Below are 8,359 nucleotides of genomic sequence, written 5' to 3' on the forward strand. Positions count from 1 at the left end.
GTTGACAGGAGTCCTCTCTTTCGTCTTGTTTGCGCGGGATTCTGCTCAGCTGTCCAGGGCTGTTTCGCCGCAGGGCCCATGGCTGTCCTCGCTCGGGCACCGTCTTCTGCTGCTGCCTGAGTCCCCCCTCTCCTCCGTGCTCCGTTCTTCCCTTCTGAAGAGCTGTCAGATGAATGTTGGGAACTTTGGGATTTATCTCCCAGTTCTCTTGACCGTTTTTTATACTTTCTGTCTCCTTGTCCATTTTTGCTGTTTTGAGAAAATCCTTTGCTCAGCCTCTCAGCTTACTCTCTTATCAGCTTCAATGCTTCTGCCCATTTGCCGAGAATTTTACTTCAATCATCAAAATTTTCACTTCCAAGATCTCTAGAACATTCCTTTTTATGGGTGCAATATCATTTTCTCTCTGAGGATTCTAATTATACATGCGCCAAATTCTTATTCTGTTTGCTCTATTAACTCCGCTTCTCTGGATGTAAACTATTCTATTTGTTGGGGTTGCTACCTCTCTTTTATAGCTTTTTTCCAAATGTGTAGGGGTTATTGGCTGGGTGCTCAACTTCACATTTGACTTTTCAGCCTTTCCACTGAAGCTCCTTCTGTTTGGTGCATCTAGTCTCCTCACGTAGAGAGCCTCCCGTCTCTCCTGGGTGTTAGCAGGGCCCCACCCAGCCTCTGCATCACAACCATCTGAACCCACTGCTGCATACTGGGGGATGGACACCTCTGTTGTCTGCTTCTTGGCCTGAGAGTGGAGAGTGGCTGCTCCTATATGGTATCCCAAGTGATTAACATGCCCCCTGCCCAGGGATCCTCCCAATATTCTTGACCTCCAAGCTCACTGCATCCTGAGGCAGCCTTCCATCTTTTTAGTTCTGCACAACCTCAGAAGTGTGCTTTCCTGCTTCATGATGATCCTAGGCTTCTTCAATCCTTCAGAGACAGTTCAACACTTCTAGTCTTTTTAATGCAGTTGTGGATTTATTATGATTGATTATGATTATGATTATGGTTATATCTCTTTGGCCATCTTGATGGCCATCTCTCTTCTAATAAAGCAAGTCCTAATGATTGCCAGTGGTAGGAGAACTTCCATATAGGGACCAGGCTTAATGCAACTCAGGCTTCCTTATGGGATGTTCTGCATGTTGGTGTCTGCATTCCTTCTCATTCCATCGTACTTGCTTTCCGAGACTGCCTTGGACTTCTGGGCTCCATGTTACTACCGGGAGCCTCTCTGAGGCTGCAGTCCCACTGGCTGCCCCCTTGGCTTACCGACTCTGGTTATCCTGGTCTTTCTGGTTCAGTTGCTTGCTCAGCCCGTTAAAGAACCACTTAGCTGTTCATTACCGCTGCTGCTTCACCACACCTCTGGTCAGTATATCCAGTGGGACCCTCGGGGCGTCTCTCCTCCCTGCTGGCTGTTTGTAGCCTTTGCTTCCTCTGCCACAGCCATGAGTGCAGTGTAAGGTGGATTTTTGACATCTACTCCTAATTTAGCCTTAAAAACAACATCTGAGGCAGAAATGTCTTCTCCATCACAGACCATGTTGATACCATTTCTAACCCAGCCTTGAAAGAGCCACACTAAGAAACCAGGTCTGGCGGTTCCAACCCGCTACTGGTCAGCACAGCACATCCTACCCTGGGTATAAACCAGGGACCTGTCCCGGGAGCAATGGCAGAAATCCACAATTAGTGCTGGGACACAAAAGCTGGACCACCAACAAGGGGATTGATTGTAATTGCCTGGACACTGAAATGTGGCTCCTCACTCAGCATAGCTCAGCGTCCTGAGCCTGGGGCAAGTGGCCTATAGGTGGAGGTCACGTGGCTTCAGCCCCGGGAAAGGAAGGGCTGAGGGACAGAAAACAATAAAGGGGTTCAATCCTTTCCAGCAGACCAATTCTAACTGAGCCTGCTGACCCAAAGGGCAGATCTACATTCAGCTGCTGCCCTGCTAAGGGACCGCCATTTAGCCCAGAACATTTCAAATGCAGGCCATGGAGACATCTCAGTTGGCGGCTGATGTCATTTCAAAGCAAGTAAGTAAGCGAAGTAAGTATGGCAAGACCCATGGAAAGTGTCCAGATGTTGAGAACGCAGGTAGACACATGAGCCCTGCCATGGGACCACAGGACCAGCCCCCTGGGGAGATGGAGGCGGGCCACAGCCAGGTGGTGTGCCTCATGGAATGCTGGGAAGATGGCTCTACCTCCCTCCATGAATGAAAACACCTAGAAGTCCACCTCCAGGCTCTTCTTTGTAAAATGCCCATATTGCTGTGAGGCGTCTCACAGGACATGCCTGACACATCCATGACGTCTTCTCTCACCATTTCCCCCTGATTAGCTTCCCCCGACCACTGCTCCAGGGCTTGCTTCTTAACAGGTCATTTACCTAAGGCCATTTGCCTTTAAAATGGGACCTTGATCCCAGAGACGGTTGACTTTACGTGAACACTCCAGATCTTTCCTCCCCACACAGGCAGTGCTGGAATTTAAGTGGAAACTTCCCAGTGGGTGAGTATTGCAGCCTTCCTGGGAGAGTTCAACGTGTTTATCTTGGGCTTAAGTTGTAATTATGATTTAGTGGAATGCCACTTCAGAATGTCTTTTTCTTTGTTTCATGTAAATCAAGTTGCTAGTGCGTGTGGGAATGCATGTGTTTATATTCCTAAGGGGAGTTGCAGAATTCATTATTTCTTGTCTAGGAAGTGCTCTGCAGATAAAAAGTTCTTCAGAAATGTGCAGTATTATTATTAGGTGACTTTGATTTGTAAATCCTCTTAAATGGGTTGTTTTGTTTTATTCTGTTCTATTTTGGTATGAAAATGATAGCTACAGACCCCGAGCCCAGCAATAGACAATATACGTGCCAAAGAACACTTGCAAGGCGTAAATACAAGTTTTTCAGTGGTTTTGATTTATTCACTCCAAGGTAACCGAGCAAAAAGGAGCTCATTCTGCTCGCCGCAATCCAGTGCCAATCAACTGCAAACAAGTCGGTGGTTGAGAAACAAAAATGTATATGATTAGCTAGCATGATTGGAAGATGGCAGCCTAGAGTCCTAAAGAACCACCTTAAAGTCATACAGAATCTTGAGGCAGTTCTATAGGGGAAATGGGAAGGGAAGGAGGGGATTTAGGGAAGTCAACCATCCGGTGTGACAAACTTCAAGACGCCACATTATCTCTTTCTTCTGTCATTCATGATGGGTACCAAGGCAGAATTTTTCTTTCTGGAGGTCGTCATGTTGCTGGCAAACTCAGAGAACAAAGTTGTCTTATCACAGCTGGGAGATATACACAAGCAAGAGTCATAGAACTAGCAGATCATGTATTTTGTAAAAGCGAGAAGTACTTAATCATCTAGGCTACAGGCTGGCTAGAATGTGTTCACAGAGACTAGTAAATCAGGGTTATAGGCACAATATTGCTTCCTTTCCCTAAAATGGCTTCCCTCATGTTAACTTAAGATCTAGCTGTTACACAAGGGTTTGGGAGGCACTAAGAATTCCAGCCAAGGAATTAGGGGATGGTGCCAGGAATCATACTACCTGTGACCTTGAAAAAGCGCATTAACTTCTCTGGGCTGTGGTCACATCTGGAAGGTCGACCAGTTGGACTAGTCTGATCCCCATGCTTTGACATTTCATGTAATATACCCATGCACACGTGCCTGTCATTTACTGAGCCCTCACAACATGTGGGACACACGGCTAAGGGTTCCATACCTAGGCTGAAACCACAGTTGTCAACTTCTCCATGGTCACACAGCTAATGGGCAGTGCTCTGAGCCACTCTCCTCCCCTCTGCTCACAGTCCTTCCATGTGGTTCCAGAACACCACAAACAAAGCACTAAGTAAAGCAGTTATGGGTTCTACTCATCCTCCTTGCTCCTCTACAGCCACATAACCCAACTCGAACTGGGCAGGAAATATGAGGACTGTTGGAGGTTTTCATCAATTCTATTCCTGTTTCCTCCTCTTTGTGGTCCCAGCCTCTTTTCCTACTATTCGGGGTAATAGGAGAGACCTGTTACTGTCATACACACCTCATTCCTAGAGGGAGGAGAAGGGAGAGGAGGGAGGGAGAAAGAGTACACAGTTGAATAAAGTATGGAGATCTAATTTCTTTTAATTTATATGGGTTCATTAAGATTCGGGGGAGGGACCCATGGGTAATGCTAAGATGAATGTCTGTCAGAGGTGAGAAAAACTGCTTCCCACTTTCAAGGAAGCCCCTCCCCTCAGGTTATACCAGCCTGGCAGCCTGACAGATTCCAACAGGGTGCAGGGTCTATATCTTTGCCCATCAATCCTTTCCCACTGGATTGACACTTCATATCTATCTTTCTGTGAGAGACATCTCAAAGTGTACGGGTTTGGTCTGAGAAGTTCCAAATAGTTGCTGTGCATTGAAAGTTCTGCATCCGAGGTCAACAACTGGGAAGTAAAAAGGGTAATAGCTGTACCTACACAGTGTGTATAAAGTAAGATACAGGGAGGGCTCTGAACAGGAAGAGAATTCGCAGGAAACGAACTCACAGATGTGGGCTTTTGCATGAGAAATGGTGCTCAAAGATCCTCCCAGACTTTGGGAAGTCCCATGGACTCTCCTGACCTCCAAAACCAGTGTGGAGTGCTGTGGTGAGCTGTGCAGGTTGTCTGCAAAGTGTGCAGAGAGTCTGGCTTTCACTGTTGAATGAATGAACGAATTTATAAATGATTCCTAGCATCTAGAAAAACAGTATTTTTTTCTTACTGTGATGAGATGTTCTAGGTTGGTTGATTCATGGGCCCAGCACAAAGAAATAAGACGTTGGAGTAGACTGCGTTTGCTCCAAATGTTAAAAGGAGGACATTCACATGAATCAAACAAAAACACAAACAATTGGGCACTGGTATACTCATAGTCAAAGAAAACCCTGATCAGTGTATGTTAGATCAGAAGTCATCTTCTCCTCTGGACCTTGCAAATTAAGTAGCCAGCCCTGGGGAGCTGTCCTGTGCATTATAGGATGCCAGTAGCACCCCTCTCCAAGATGTGACAGTGAAAATTATCTCCAGACATTGCCAAGTGTCTCTGAGAGGCAAATTCTCCCTACATTGAGAAACTCTAGAAGAAAATCCAGCCGCTTTGATACATAAGACCCTCGGCGAGCTGGCCTTGCCTCTCTTATCTCAGCCCACTCCCTTCTCCCCGCAGAGGGCCCCAATCGTGCTGAGCCCACTTGAGGATCTTGAACTAGCCCCACTCTCATGCCTCCATGCCTTTATGTATCTTCTTCCCACTTCCTAGACCACCTCTCTCCAGCCAACTCATTTTTAGCTTTCAAAACCCACACAGGCAACATCCGGCCCACCCACCCCAAATCCAGTCTTCCTTTACTTCTCTCCCTCTCGCCATCTGGGCGAGGGGCCGGCCTTTGGACTCCCGAAGCTTCCTGCTCAGAGCTCCATCCTGCCCCTTCCTGCACTAGCTGGTAGTCACCTGTCGGCAAAACGTTCATGGCACCAGACCGGCAGCTAGACTGAGGCCAAGACGAGATTCTATCTTCTCTCTCTCCCTGCAGCACAATGTCTGGCACATAATAGAGGCTGAGTAAATGACTGTGAGAGGAAGGAGGGAGGGAGAGACGAGGGGAAGGAGGGAGAAGGGCTCTAAGAGGTTTTTCTAATGTTATATGTGGATAGTAAATGTGGCTCTCTATACTCAATTTTTATTTCTAGAAGTCCGTTAACTCAGCCATGAAAATAAATGCTGGCCCCTTATAAAAACAATGTATGTCAATAAAGTAAGGCCTTTAGTACTTACATCAGTTGCTGGGCTATTTTTTTTTTTCTTTTTAATCCCAAAGTACTTTATCCTTTCTCTGACGATTACTGCTTATTCCAGATGGTCCCTGTTCAAACCCTGGCCTTTCTCAGGTGTCCCTCCTTGCCCAATGAGCTCTGGGCAGTGATTGCCTGGTGGCTGCCCCTGAATGTGAGGGTATGGGACCCATTAGTGCCCAGCTACAACCATCAAGGCCCCTCGGACCTGCTTCCTGTGTGGAGCACGCCCTGCCCCCAGATTCACTCTTGCCCCTCAGACTATTCCTTTTACGCACTCCTTTCCGAGCTGCACTAGCCATTGCTGGCCCCATCAATTAAGGGATCCAAGTCCCTTGGAATGCTCCACAGAGTTCCTCTTCCTCCACCCTGCCCACCACATCCCAAAGTAAGAACTGCCCAGGAGACTCCTAGAAGCAGCTGAATTGGTGCATTTCTGAGCCAAAAATAGGCACTTAAGCCCCTAGCTTCCCTGAAGCTGGGGGTCATCTTTCCAGTGGAAGTGAAGGAGTACAAAGCATTATGAAAATGCATTCAAGCCCTGGACTTGGGATGGAAAAGTCATCCTGAACAAGCCCCCCCACAAAAAGGATTAGGCAGAGTATACATAAAATCAGCAGAGGGCCTAAAATGAATGAACTATTTCCTCTTCTGCTGGAATAATACTTTTGTAGGTATATGCCAGTTGTTTTCCCACTTTTTTTTTTGTTTTGATGAGGAAGATTGGCCCTGAGCTAACATCTGTGCCAGTCGTCCTCTATTTTATATGTGAGATGCTGCCACAGCATGGCTTGATGAGTGATGTGTATGTCCGCACCTGGGATCCGAATCAGGAACCTCAGGCCTCTGAAGCAAAACACATGAACTTAACCACAACCACCGGGTCAGACCCTCCCACTTTCTTTTTAATTTATCACCTGGAGCACCTGAGAATTCAAGCACTCCTGGCTATTCTGTGCTCCTTGTCTCAAGAGAAGGATTTGTTGGGCAAAAAAGGGGGACCAGGAGACTGAGCACTTGAAATGAGGCTAGTCCGGCTAGAGATGTGCTGAGTGAAACATACCTTCCAGATTTTGAAGACTTAATATAAAAAAAAAAAGAAATTACACCATTAACCATTTTTTATTAATTATATGTTGAAATGATAATATTTTTGATACGTTGGGTTAAAATATTATTTAAAATAATTTTATCTGCTTCTCTTTACTTTTTTAATGTGGCTTCCTGAAAAATTCAAATTACGTATGTGGCTTGGATTGTATTCCACTGGACAGTGCTATCCTAGAGAAAAAGATAAAGACAGGGCCCTTCAGACCTTCAGTAAACAGCAGTGTCCTCCTTTCTCTGCATGTCTCCATATTCTTCTATTAAGCTCAGAACCAACATTTTTGATGTATGAATGATCACACAAAGTCTTTTATTACTTATTTACTAGTTCTGTAATACATTTAAGGTTTTATTTCATGCATTCGGGAGCAGTGCAAATGGATAAAATTTTGGATGATGGGAGTCTGGAACATATCTAGTTATTTTACATTAATTCTTAATGGAAATAACTCCATCTTTCCAGTCTTTTGACTGCAAGTTGCATTTTCTTGTAATGTAATATGTATGTTGTGGATCCTCTATTTTAACTCTCTAATTCTCTTAAAATTAAGTTACAATAGGGTCTTTCAGTTTGGACAAGATGCCATAGACTCATCTCTCCTTGCTCTTTCATCTAAGTACAACTATAAACCCTGAAAACAATGCAAGAGGCAAGAGGAGATGTCTGAAAAGTGGAAAGAGGAAGGAGAACTTGCTAGGGACCCAGGACTGAAAGACAGACACAGCTGCAGGGTTTCTCGCATCTGACCACCCAACAGAAGAAGGCAACCCAGGCCTGGCCTCTCCCACCTCTGAGCTCAGCAACAGAAGATGATCCAAGGAGGCTCATTCCTCCCTGTGGAACAGCAGTCCCTCTGCTAACACCAAATAAACCCTACAACAATGCCACAGGTGCCTAGGCTGGAGGTACTGTCCTTCCTCACTGGTCCTGAGATTCCCCTCCCCCACCAAAAGACAGAACGTCACCACATATGGGGCTGCACCACTAAAAAGAAATCCTACCAGTGGAAGCACCCAGCCTGGGAAACCCTTTTGTCCTCCCAAGCCTAAGGTTCTCCCAGAGACACCTGTGGCCTGGATGGCACCATAGGGGAGAATCCCACCTCAACAAGTCTCTTGGACAATCTCAGTATAGGGAAGAACATACTATGTTCATGGACTGGAAGTCTCAACATAATAAAGAAGTCAATTCTCCCCCAAGTTGATCAGTATAGGTTTAATGTAATTCCAAAAAAAAAATCCCAGCAAGAATTTTTGTAGACATAGACAAGTTATGACCTAAAATGTATACGAAAAGACTCAGACTATAGAATAGCTAAAATAATCTTGACGAAAAAGAATACAGTGGGAGGGATCACTTTATCTAATATTAAGGCTTACTGTACAGCTGTAGTAATCAACACAGTGTGGTACTA

The sequence above is a fragment of the Equus caballus genome, chromosome 15 (assembly GCF_041296265.1).
Source record: "Equus caballus isolate H_3958 breed thoroughbred chromosome 15, TB-T2T, whole genome shotgun sequence".
Taxonomy (NCBI): Eukaryota; Metazoa; Chordata; class Mammalia; order Perissodactyla; family Equidae; genus Equus; species Equus caballus.